The sequence below is a fragment of the Ovis aries genome, chromosome 13 (genome assembly GCF_016772045.2).
Source record: "Ovis aries strain OAR_USU_Benz2616 breed Rambouillet chromosome 13, ARS-UI_Ramb_v3.0, whole genome shotgun sequence".
In the NCBI taxonomy this organism is placed as follows: domain Eukaryota; kingdom Metazoa; phylum Chordata; class Mammalia; order Artiodactyla; family Bovidae; genus Ovis; species Ovis aries.
In genome coordinates this window covers 1,966,827-1,979,004 of record NC_056066.1, presented here as the reverse complement: position 1 = coordinate 1,979,004, position 12,178 = coordinate 1,966,827, and the positions used below count along the sequence as shown (strand labels likewise).

Genomic DNA, 12,178 nt, shown 5'->3' with positions numbered 1-12,178 from the left:
CTCAGTTTAGTCGCAGGCACTCTGCTCGCTGTATGACATAAAGGAACAGCAGCAGTTTAAATAGTCCCCACACCTTCAGGATAGAACTCTGTATAGTAAAGCACCCAACCATATATTCCCACATTCTAGAAACACCATTCGATGATTCTAACATTTCATACATACATATATTCAACTATATATATATACATGAATATATAATTTCATCATAGAGTCATCAGTTCCAGTGTTACAGATACACAGCTGAGGCTCCTTTCATTCCTCTGTGCTCCTGTCCCTCCCCTTGCTGAAGCTTTCCCAGATGTTCCCTGCCCTGTCCCAGGTACAGAACTCGTCACTCTACTCCCTGACAACATGGCGCTTTTACTTCCACTGGGTATTTCTCACACTCCGCTTGGTGCCATGCTGGTGCTGTGAGCAAGTCTGGTCTCCACGGCAGGACACTCACAGCGCTCCGTCCTCATGCGGTCCCTTGGTCCTGACAGCCCCTCCCTGAAAATCTCTCCTCTCTCGAGGCCAGTCCATTCTTCTCACTCCAAACATGACCATTCTTCCTCAGTTTCCTGCACGTGCTCCCCAACTCTGCCCACTGCTTATCTCAAGGCTTCTTGCACTCTTCATAATGCATAGGAGAGGTCTCAGAGACTAGACCAAAGTGAGCTAACACCAAAATCATATGACAGGTACCTTTTCCCAAGCTGGAAGGGGGAAAAAGGCAGCAACAATGTCCTCATGTTAGGGTTTTGAACTTTTTTTGTTTTTTCCAAAAGTTTGCCTTTAACTGTGACTAATGACCAGGAGTGACAAAAGTAAACAAATATTACAGGAAACACAGAAAATCAATCACATATTAGTAATTTAAGAGTTTCATGTACAGGCTCATAGGTTAGAATTTTATATTATGTATAAAACAACATCTAGTATTTTATTAGCAAAGTTGGTGCTGTGCTTCTTCGTGAAATTAATACAATGAAACATACCCACACTTCTACACGTCTATGTATACACTTTTAAATCATACATATTAGAAATCAATATAGAATTAAGTTACTTTCTATCTGGCATCACAACCTGTGAAAACAGCCCAGTGGAATGCTCGGGCACTACTGGTGTGAATGCCAAACTGCCCAATCATTCTGAAAACCAGTTTGGCAATTTCTCACGCGACTAAATACGCACATGATCCAGCCATCCCAGCCTTAGACATTTACTCAAGAAGGAAAAATCATGTCCACACAAAGACTTGTACACAAAAGCAGCTTTTTAACAGCCCCAAACTGGAAAGATATACATGTTCCTCAATAGATGAATAAACTGTGATACATCGCACAAATGAATAAAACTCAGAAATTTAAACACTATACAACATAACAACCTGGGAAAATCTCAAAAACATTATGCTAAAAGAAAACAGTGAGACAAAAGAATGCATGATTCCTTTTCTAGGAAATCCTAGAAAAAGCAGAAAGAATCTAGAGAGATAGAAAGCAGACCAGTGGTTGCCTAGGGCTAAGGGGTTTGAAAGGATGGAGAGTAAAAGAAAGGTCCAAACAAACCTTTCTGGGTAACAGAAAAGTTCCACCTCATGACAATGGCAATGGTGACACCAGCGGGCACACTGATCAACACTCACTGAAATGAGCTATGGACACCGATGATGGCTATTCACTACTGCACATGAATTATAATTCAATAAAGCCGACGGTTTTCAATTGGTCCAATGGACATTCCACCATATTTGAAGACTGTTAAGAACGATCTGACTTGCCATGAAGGCAGGTTTGTGTGGTAGATAGGAAATTTATTTTTTTTTAACTTTACAATACTGTATTGGTTTTGCCGTACATCAACATGAATCTGCCACATGTGTTCCCAATCCTGAACCCCCCTCCCACCTCCCTCCCCATACCAACTCTCTGGGTCATCCCAGTGCCCCAGCCCCAAGCATCCTGTATCCTGCATCGAACATAGACTGGCGATTCATTTCTTGTATGATATTATACGTGTTTCAATGCCATTCTCCCAAATCATCCCGCCCTCTCCCTCTCCCACAGAGTCCAAAAGACTGTTCTATACATCAGTGTCTCTTTTGCTGTCTCGCATACAGGGTTATCATTACCATCTTTCTAAATTCCATATATACGTGTTAGTATACTGTATTGGTGTTTTTCTTTCTGGCTTACTTCACTCTGTATAATAGGCTCCAGTTTCATCCACCTCATTAGAACAGATTCAAATGTATTCTTTTTAATGGCTGAGTAATACTCCTCCGTGTATATGTACCACAGCTTTCTTATCCATTCGTCTGCTGATGGGCATCTAGGTTGCTTCCATGTCCTGGCTATTATAAACAGTGCTGTGATGAACATTGGGGTACTCGTGTCTCTTTCAATTCTGGTTTCCTAGGTGTGGATGCCCAGCAGTGGGATTGCTGGGTCATAAGGCAGTTCTATTTCCAGTTTTTGAAGGAATCTTCCACACTGTTCTCCATAGTGGCTGTACTAGTTTGCATTCCCACCAGCAGTGTAAGAGGGTTCCTTTTTCTCCACACCCTCTCCAGCATTTATTGCTTGAAGACTTTTGGATTGCAGCCATTCTGACTGGTGTGAAATGGAACCTCACTGTGGTTTTGATTTGCATTTCTCTGATAATGAGTGATGTTGAGCATCTTTTCATGTGTTTGTTAGCCATCTTTTCATGTCTTCTTTGGAGAAATGTCTATTTAGTTCTTTGGCCCATTTTTTGATTGGGTCATTTATTTTTCTGGAATTGATCTGCAGGAGTTGCTTTATATTTTTGAGATTAGTTGTCAGTTGCTTCATTTGCTATTATTTTCTCCCATTCTGAAGGCTGTCTTTTCACCTTGCTTCTAGTTTCCTTTGTTGTACAGAAGCTTTTAATTTTAATTAGATCCCATTTGTTTATTTTTGCTTTTATTTCCAGTATTCTGGGAGGTGGGTCATAGAGGATCCTGCTGTGATTTATGTCGGAGAGTGTTTTGCCTATGTTCTCCTCTAGGAGTTTTATAGTTTCTGGTCTTACATTTAGATCTTTAATCCATTGTGAGTTTATTTTTGTGTAGAACACTTTAGAAAGTGTTCTAGTTTCATTCTTTTACAAGTGGTTGACCGGTTTTCCCAGCACCACTTGCTAAAGAGATTGTCTTTACTCCATTGTATATTCTTGCCTCCTTTGTCAAAGATAAGGTGTCCATAGGTGTGTGGATTTATCTCTGGGCTTTCTATTTTGTTCCATTGATCTATATTTCTGTCTTTGTGCCAACAAGTTCCAGAGCAAGAAATTTACTTTGAATGACTCTGCAGTGGGAAGAGGGGAAGCGGTGGAACTTTTTTTTTCACATGGAGTAAGCTGGTCACTAACACTTATTGAAACTGCCATCATTTTATAGATGGGAAGTGGGCCTATCTGAGATGGGAACAAGTTAGTGAGTTCCAGGAATGAGATTTGTGTTTAGTTTGATACAACTTGAGCTTTAAGCCCTGAGGGTAGACTCTGCAACTAGGAACTATTTCTTCCTGGTGTCAAACCCCAGATTACCATTTCTGAGTTGAAATAAGGTGACTTTGGACAACTTATTGGAACTGAAAATGTTCAAAGAATAGTTTATTGGAAGTAACACCTCTGGAGATGGGCTAGTTGAATTCAGAAACTGAGAGAAATCAGGCCTAGAAGAGCAAACCCTCTCCCCAGCCCCCTGTGTGACAATCAAATACACCAATGGTTCTTAACCTTGACTGACTCAGAATCTCCTGGAGAGCTTGTTAGAGCATGTTTCTGGACCCCACCTTCAGAGCTGCTGATCCAGGAGGCCAGGTGTGGACTCCAGTAGTTGGCATCTCTGGCAAGTTCCCAGGTGATGTGGATGCTACTAATCTGGGGACCACCCTTGGAGAACCAGCTGTATACCCTGGTTTTATGGATCCTTACAAATTCAACAGTTCTAAAACAGCCTTACCCATGAATTAAGCAGAAAGAAGTCCCATTTATTTTCCTAGCTACACTATGCACACTAACAATAGCAAGAAAGGTCAAAAGGAAAACTCCATAGTTACTGGAATAGATGGACAGCTTGTTCCTGCTTCAGGTACCTTTCTGTGTGGATGAGTTTTTCTCAGCTTTTAGGTTACTAAGTAGCTTCCGTACTCCTGACATTAATTTTGCCACTCTCTTATCAGTAAAAGTGGATATTATACTATGTTCTTGGTAATAAATGACAGTGTCACAAGTTCAAAACGTACATCATTTTCTATTGTCAGACGAAAAAGACAGAGATAAGAGAATTGTGAGGGTAGGACTATAGGGTGAAGAGAAGTTACATGAAAAGATTTAGAAATGGGGAAGAAAGATACAAATCACAATAGAATCAAAAATTCCCCAGGGGAAAAGAAGCAGTGTGTGAGAGATTAATAATCACGGGGCCAAAGAGGGAAGAAATGGCTTGATGAGCTGGAAGTTCACTCTAGAGATAAGAAGAAAATATCAATGGGGAAAGGACTTGCAATATAAAATAATGCAGGGTAAAATAAAAACAGAACAAAAACAGACAAAAAGCCAAGAGAGAAGAAAGACCTGTTTGTTTTTAAGTTATTAAATATGACATTTAAAAAACATGATATACCAATAGACAGTGATTTCTGAAGAGGAAGGGAAAGGCCAGTTTTTAAAAGATTGCCACCTTATTCACTGGATAAATGTCCAGTTCCAGGTTACTGGAAATCAACTGTGGTTCCTCAGTACTTTAGAGGCCCCAGCTTGAAGCGGTCAGATATGTCCCTGGGCGGGGGGGGGGGGGGGGTGCAGATGGGGGTGTGGTGGACAGGACAGTGTCCTCCCCCAGAAGACGTGCACTCCTCATCCCTGCAGCCTGTGACAGTGCTATCTCACATGGCCAGAGGGACACTGCAGACGTGAATAAATTGAAGGTCTTAAGTTGGAGAGATGGGCGGGCCCCTGTAAGACAAGGTTCTTATAAAACAGAAGACAGGAGGCTGGGGTATCAAAGAAGGAGACATGCCAAGAGAACTAAAAACCACAGTGATATAGCCTTAAGCCTCAGCACATGGGTGACCTCCAGGAACCGGACAAGACAACGGATAGACTCTATCCTAGTTTTCAGAAAAGCACACCCTTGCACACCTGTTTTAAACTCCTGACCTCCAGAGCTATGAGATGATAAACCTGCAGTGTTTTAAGCCACAAAGTCTGTGGCACTTTGTTACAGCAGCAACAGGAAACTAATCCAGGGATCCTGGAGATGCTGGGCCGAGCTGGAGAGCACCGGCCTCCTCTAATGCAGAGAACACAAGTCTGGGTTTTGCAAGATCTTCCAGATTGTTAGGAGATGTAGAAAATCTGTGTGCATCAAGTTCAGTTCAGTTCAGTCGCTCAGTCGTGTCCGACTCTTTGCGACCCCATGAACCGCAGCACGCCAGGCCTCCCTGTCCATCACCAACTCCCGGAGTTCACTCAGACTCGCGTCCATCAAGTCGGTGACGCCATCCAGTTAGCAACTAGCGACACTGTGCAGGACACGTACGACCACAGCACTGACTGTGGCTCCTTCTTTCCTTTATTGAACACGTCATCCACGTAATGCAGTTAGACGAAAAGCAGGATAGAAAAACAGAACAGGCTTTTCTGGCTCAATGCTCCCTCTACTCCAGACTACCGACCACATCCAAGCTTGCAGAGACAAAGAGCTCAGCTCACAAAGCTCTTACGTCCCTGGCCAGAAGGCACCGCAGGCAGCGTGAGGTCCGTTTTCTGCCCCCGAATCACTCCGAAGCTGAACCTCACAGCGTTAGATTTTCCTTACATTCTAGACAACCACTGGGGCCAACATACTTTATAGAATCATTCTGGAAGTGAAATTATTTTAGGAAAACTTTTCGTTCTCTGTGGATGAAAGGAATCACTGAAGTGTTAAATGTTAAGACTAACACTGAAACGTGGTCAGATACATAAGAACACCTTTTAGAAGTGAAGGGGAAAGAAACATAGACGCTCAAATTATCTTACCTAAAAGTAATCTTTCTGTAAATTCTACTCTGGGGTGCGTTGCTAGAAGAGGGGGAAATGAAGTTAGTCATGTTTACAGAGACAAGTGGCCTCACCATACTCAGGCAATCAGCCAACAATATTTATTGATTGAAGGCTCTTCAAAGCACTAAGCAAGAAAAAACTAGGATCTGCAAAAGTATAAGATAGGGTTCTAACACATAGGAATTCTCATGGAGGAATTCTATGAGATCCCTGAGAAGATGAGGCTAATATGTGAAATAATCAGAGTACAATAAGTCCCCTACATATGAACAAGTTCTGTTCCTAGGCCAACAAAGTCAGCCTAGGCACCCAACAATCAGCTCTATGGTACTGTACTGTAACACGTTTACAATACTTTTCACACGAATAAAACATAAAAGACAGACACAAAAAATGAAGAAAATAGTTTTGATCTTACAATACAGTACTGTACCTTGAAAAGCATAGTACAAGTTGGCACATGAGGGCTGGTGTGGAGTGAACAGGCAAGCTACTGCCTGGAGGAGGGCGAGAAGGTGGAGACGGCCGAGCTGGAGGCCGGGCAGCAACAGGAGATGGAGGGCAAGCCACGATCTCACTCACATCTGATATGGACGAAACCGCCTGCATCTCTGTAAGCTCTCAGCCTGAAGGTTTGCATGCAGGGGACTCACTACAAATAATGATCTTTCTCTGCACTGAAGCTGATAAGTCAATGCAATATGGACGCATCACACGTAAGGGAGACACAGGTGGAGATCTGACTTCTTGCAGGCAGGAAAGCTTCGGCATGGTTGGCTTTTATGCTGACCCTTCAAGGACAGACAGGATGTAGGGAAAGGGTAAGCTATACTGCTCCACAGAAACTGGCTTGATGACTGCTCTCCTGTGCTACAATCTTACATTTTTAATTGAAGCTGAAAATACAATAAAACCTGAATGAACGATGGTCCTTTATTATAAGATGAAGTTGCACAACAGATGCAAATCCTGTGTAAGATACAGAAGAAGACCATTGTTATTTCTTTCTATTCCACTGGGCCTTGATACTTTAAGAGGAAGAAGCAGTGACCGTTTCCCACGATACTCTATGTTACATGATTGTACCAGAAAATGCAGGCATACGTCTCCAATGCCCCCAATCACATAAGACAAAATATTGAAAATAAGTAGAAGTGTGATACTGTTGTACCCGAGTAGAAAGTTACTGAGATGTATAACCTGAATTCATGTTTTGCTTAAAACATGGTTCTCCAAGTTATTTTATCAGAACTGACCTCAGCACATGTTTGCAAATATTACTCTGTGCTTTCATCTCAGAAAAAAACAACTTTAAATAGCTTGGAAATGCAGGGATAGATGTTTTTTTGGCCTATAGGTAGTTAACTATTAGCTCTAACAAGATAGAGCCAGTGTTTGGTTTAGAATTTTGAAGAGACAACTGTTGAAATATTTGATCAATTTGGTTCTAAGGATCACACACTGTGCCTTTAAACACTGCTGGGCTATTATTTTCCTGCATTCCTTTATGAGAGAGAAAACAAACTTTCTATCAAATGATGTACATTTCCACACAGTATTCTACAGAAAGACGTAAAAGAAGCTTCTGAGCACTTACCATATCATTTCTTTAACCCTGAGATGTAACTCTGGATTTTTCTCATTGAAAATAGCTGAACAAACCATGGCTTATAATTCAGGATTTCCTGGAAAAGGAAAATCCATCTATATGTAAGTAACAGTTGGAGGAGCTGGGTGGGTTTTCAAAAGATGAGTCTCGTGTTTTATTAAAGTGCGTAAAATGACTGGTGAACATGAGCAAATCAAAAATAGGAGTTTCCTGACACTTCCAAAGAATTCACAACGAGCATTTTACAGCTCCCGATAACATTACATACTTGCTCTCTTTTTCAAACTATTTTTATTTGTTTGTGCATTTGGCCGCGCTGGGCCTCGGTGTGCGCAGGCTCTTCTCTCCCCGTGGAGAGTGGGAGCTCCTCTCCAGCTGCGGAGCTCAGCTCCTCACTGAGGCAGCTGCTCCCGTTGCGGACCTCGGGCTCTGGAACATGGGCTCAGCACATGTGGCGCTTGGGCTTAACTGCGCCGGGGCATGTGGGGTATTCCTGGAGCAGGGAGGGACTGAGCCTGTGTCTCTTGAGTCTCCTCCATTGGCAGACAGACTGTTTATCACTGAGCCACCAGGGAAGCCCAAAGTTGACCATACTCTTTCCGCTCTGCTACTTTCTCGCTGGATATTTAAAAACTGCTTCTTTGGGACCAAAGACATTGCTGGACATTTTTGCTTTGGGGGCTACAGGTCTTTCTGAGAGCCTGGAGTTTCAAGCTAGCTGCGGTCCGGTTAGTGGAGGTTTTACACAGCTGCGTATACTTGTCAGGACAGATCTGAATCAAGTGCCTGAGAGCAAAGCTGGCACAAACTGCTGCATGCAGGCATGGGCTGTCTCAGGAGCTACATCTCAGGACGGAGTTTCATGCTCCTGAAGAAGCAGTGTGAGAAGTGGTGCACATTTCAGGCTCAGCCATGGGGCGAAGTTTGCTGTCGCTATGTGCCGTGCTTAGCTGCTGTCTGTAGTGTCAGACTATTTGTTTAGTTGCTAAGTTGTGCCCAGCTCTTTTTGACCCTATGGACTGTAGCCCTCCAGGCTCTCCTGTCCATAGGATTTCCCACGCAAGAATACTGGAGTAGGTTACCATTTCCTTCACCAGGCGATCTTCCCAGCCCAGGAATCAAATCCGCATCTCCAGCATAACAACTGGATTCTTTACCACTGAGCCACTGTGGAATGAATACATCCTCGAATAAACTCTTTACAGGAAACAGCTGGCCTGAAAAAGGTAGTTTTTGTTTTGCTTTTTTTTTTTCCTCTATATCCAGAGAAACCAGGTGCATCAGTCCCAAGAACCTCTTAGAATACGGTTACTTCCAGGTGCCTGCATCTCGCCTGACACAAGAATCAACCAACTCTTTGGCAAGTAATTTGTGCCAAAGAAAATCTGTGCCAGATATTCTAAGTCACTGTTGTTAAAACTTTGATTTTTCAGGAATAAGAACACCATGAGTTACTCCAAACAAAACAGAGAAAAACAAATATTGCATATTACAGCACATGGGTGGACTCTACAAAAAGGCACAGATGGACTACGTGCAGGACAAGAAGAGAGATGAAAACGTAGAGGACGGACACGTGTACACGGAGGGGGGTGAATCGGGGGACCGGCATCGACATACAGACCCCACCCTGTGTAAATGAGACAGACGGCTAGCGCGAACCTGCCATACATAGAGCACAGAGTTCAGCTCATGCTCTGTGCTGACCTAGGTGGGGGAGATGGGAGGGGTCCCAGCAGGGCACTTGTACACATTCAACAGCTTCACTTCATTGCACAGAAAACAACCAATACAACATTGTAGTATTAACTTATTAGAAAGTGTTGTACAATACGTAATGCTAAGTATGAAAATAACCTGCATCAAAATTTAGTTTCAAGAAATAAATTAACCACAAACCATCTATGTGTAATCAATGAGTTCTCGTTTGAGACGATTCACAAAAGACCATAGGAGACGACAAAGGACATGAGGAAACTTTCTCGATGATGGTAATGTTTCAGATCTTGCCAAGGATCTACACTAGCACATCCATTTGGCCAAGCTCAACTCACATACAATTAGGCATGTGTATATTTCATGGTATGTAAATTTCATACGAAACACTATGGACAAACACTGAACTCTAGTTAACAATAAGAATGCTGAAATGTGCAAACTGATGCCTGAGGTTTATTTGAAATGCATCAAAAATAAGATGGTGAGAGATGGACAAAGGGATAGGTAGATACAGACAGATGTGATGAAGTAAAATGCTAATGGTATAATCTAGGCAGTGAATATGCAACTGTTCTCTGTCAAACTTTCAAGTGTGAAATTCTCATTAAAAAGGGTTGGAGAAGAAAATATAACTGGGAATAAAACTACTGAAGCATTTAGAGCATCACAGCACTGCCCTGCTGCCCACTTCTTTCCCTTCAAGAGTTCACAGGATATCTAGGACCCTGATAGAATGCTGATGTTGAAAACTTAAAGCACAAGTCTAACAAGTTGAGACATGCAAGCCTTCTTCTTTTTTTTTTTTTTTTTAAATCAACTGCCCAAGACTGGTTGATTACATTGGGAAAATGTGTGTTATATGAAGGAAAGAAGTAGCTCCCCACAGACGACTTCTAAATTTAAATGCACACGGAGCTGTAGTGGAGGACCTGCAAGCCAGGCTGGAGAGAGGATGCTGTTAGAAGATGCAGGAGCAAGATGCAAATCAGACCTGACACACGTTAAAAAAGGCTCCTGTGTGCAGATGGAGAGAGTGGATGAGAGGTTTGTCCTGAGAGGCCAGGGGCAAGGCTGCCAACAGAACGCGTCCTGCAAAAGGATCGCTGGGGAGGCTTGTGAGAGGTTACAAAGCCTCACATTTCCTTCCCCAAAACCATCACCTATCACATTACCTGTGAAGGGCCGCTGTCTACAGCCAGTCGGTTCACCTTGATCACATTCTCTGCTATTTACTTCACAAACTCATTGCTTAGCACAAACTAGAAAACATTCATTAAGTTAAAAATAACACTCTGGGAGGTGTTTGGCAGAGTAGTCCCAGAACCTGCAACACCAGCAGCCCTGGGGCTTGTTAGAAATGCAGGATCCCAGGCCGCAGCCCACACCTGCTGTGTTAGAATTTGCTGTTCAACCAAACCACATATGATCTGGTGTGATCTTACGAGTCTGTAGCTGAGCCTTGGGGACCAAAGCCTTTTCAAGTAGCAGCTTGAACCTCAGAACGAGAGGACAGCTACAGGAAACCAGGTGAACAACAGGAAGCCTTGACCTCCTGTCTCCTGGAAGCACCTTTCCCTGACAGTCACTTCCTCCCTACAATGCTGTGACCTTGCCCCCACCTAGGAATGGAAGCTGCCTGGACCCCTGCCACCTTAGAGAGTCCACCATAGTAAACACGTTGCAACCTGCTGTGAGCACTTTGGAAAGTTTCATATTCTCCAGTGGCTCTAGAAATACCCCACGCATCTCTGGAGAGGGGATCACTCTGCATGTATTGATAACTGCTCTTTTCTGTAAAAAGAGTAGAAAATGTTCTCTTCAACGGGTACAATCAGAGGAATTCTCCGGCTATTGCCGCCCCATTCAGTTGTAAGACATCTGGGAAAGTTATTTACTGATCTTAAAAACAGCCATAGAATGTTGTTTATTTATTCACATTATCATGTGTACATCTGTCTAGAAAAAGTGTATTTTAAAGACCATGTTTTATTTCAGTCATCATAACAGAAACTTTTATGCTCAAATATCAGTGGCTAGTCATGGTTGATACAAAACTAAAGGTTTAACATTTTCTCTTATAATAACATTTCTTGAAAGATACTAAGCTGACGAAACAAAGCACACAAAGATTTTTCTAAAGCCACCTTAAGTCAACTACTCTGTACTCACTGCAAGTTTCATACTTCAGCATCACTTCTTTGTCTATAAATATGCGTAACTTTGTAAAAAGTGGTTTTTAAAAATATGGTTACCAAAAAACAACTTTTAAGTTACTGATTTCCACTTTTATTTCAGGAATTTTACATATTGTCCAATCAACTTTCCAAAACAATAAGTAAGTACATTTCTAAGACAGTAAGTAAAAAGTATATTTTCATTCTCTCTTCTTATTTAGGAAGAGACTTTTAAAAATCATCATTTTGCCTGTCTTAAGATAGGTTTTCAAAAAGCGGCAATCAAGGACTTCCCTGGCGCCCAGCAGTTATGGCGCCGCCCTTTCCCTGCAGGGGGCCCGGGTTTGATCTCTGGTCGGGGAACTAAGATCCCACATGCCATAGTGACACCAAAAAAGAAAAGTTGATGTTGCATCAAACCCATAAATAAAAACTAGTATCACTTGCTCATAAAAAGAAAGTAACGATAAAAATGAAACTGTTTAAGAGGAGGCAATCAAAGCACGACACTGAAATATGTCTCACACTTTTATTACTGATTATGAAAAACAAAAACGAACCTATCTTTGTAATAATTCGTGCATAATGGAGAAGCACTTTCTGCGCTGTATTG

The 12,178-nt window shown here is 42.3% G+C and overlaps 1 protein-coding gene across 39 annotated transcripts in view; it reads right to left on the bottom strand.

The window, feature by feature from the left end:
- Positions 1-12,178, bottom strand: part of PLCB4 (phospholipase C beta 4) — a 474,866-nt gene that overhangs the window by 344,347 nt on the left and 118,341 nt on the right. The gene's annotated exons all lie outside the window — the stretch shown is intronic.